Source organism: Hylaeus volcanicus, chromosome 7 (assembly GCF_026283585.1).
Source record: "Hylaeus volcanicus isolate JK05 chromosome 7, UHH_iyHylVolc1.0_haploid, whole genome shotgun sequence".
NCBI classification, from domain to species: Eukaryota; Metazoa; Arthropoda; class Insecta; order Hymenoptera; family Colletidae; genus Hylaeus; species Hylaeus volcanicus.
In genome coordinates, this window is record NC_071982.1 from 12,616,087 (window position 1) to 12,617,136 (window position 1,050).

The following is a 1,050-nucleotide window of genomic DNA, read 5'->3' on the forward strand; positions in this document are numbered from 1 at the left end:
CTTGAATGAAAAGTATCAGGAAGTGAAAAGTAATATTTTTCGTCGTTATTATTAGCTTGAAACATAAATATTTGGGTCAATTCGATTAAATTGGACTAACTGGACTTACAAAACGAAATAATTTTATAATTGATTCATCCATTACAGAATTATGTGTGAACACTAAACGTAAGAGGAATAAAGTTATCGAAATATGAACCTGCTAATTCTGATATCGTAACTGAACGAAACTTCTAAACGGTCCTAAACGAAAAGTCTAGCTCTATCCGTGTCTAAAAAGGTGTCAGATTACTAATTCCGGTCAGCTTAAGTTGTAAAGATCGATTTCCAACCGATTTTACGACCTCACAACGATTCCTACCAGCAAATATACGTAAATATTTATCTCACCGAGCGTTACTTTCGTTTCCACAATAAGATTCGTTCTCGACGAAATTAAGTTTCCGGATGGGTCACGAACGACCCATCAGAAGACAAACCTGCCAGAGGTCATCACGAGGGACGACCTGGGATCCTCGTGGGAATCCTTACACGAGCGTTGTCTCGACGTTGGAACGAAGACTCCTCGATACCCCCGATACTCTCGAAAGTCTCGCGAACGGATCGCCTCCGGTCTAATTGTTAAGCAGCCTCACACAGGCGCCAAGTGGCTTCCAAAACGCAACAGAGGGAAGCAATCAGCGTATAATCGGAATTAATTGTGAAACACGAGCGACACTGTCAACGACGCATTATATTTACTAACGATGGAATCTCGTTTTCTTTCTGGATAAATATCGTTTTCTATATTGTCAGTGAGTGAGGAATGTTATTTATTGCTATTGCTATGACGTAAACGAGTGATACTATTTAATTGATACCGAGAAAGTGCTGGAGCAATTTTTTTTTTTTAATGAAAAGCTTTTGGAACACCAAGTGGCTCAGGGCATCATCTTCAATCGTGCTTGTGTGTACTTTTGATTTAATCGAAGAATATCTGTGTTTAAACAGAAACCATTCTTTGAAAATAAGAAAATCAGTGCTACGTTAAAAACTACACTCTGAGAACAA

The 1,050-nt window shown here is 38.6% G+C and overlaps 1 protein-coding gene across 5 annotated transcripts in view; it reads right to left on the reverse strand.

The window, feature by feature from the left end:
* LOC128880426 (monocarboxylate transporter 3) overlaps window positions 1-1,050 on the reverse strand; it is a 43,053-nt gene that overhangs the window by 16,232 nt on the left and 25,771 nt on the right. The window lies entirely within an intron of this gene.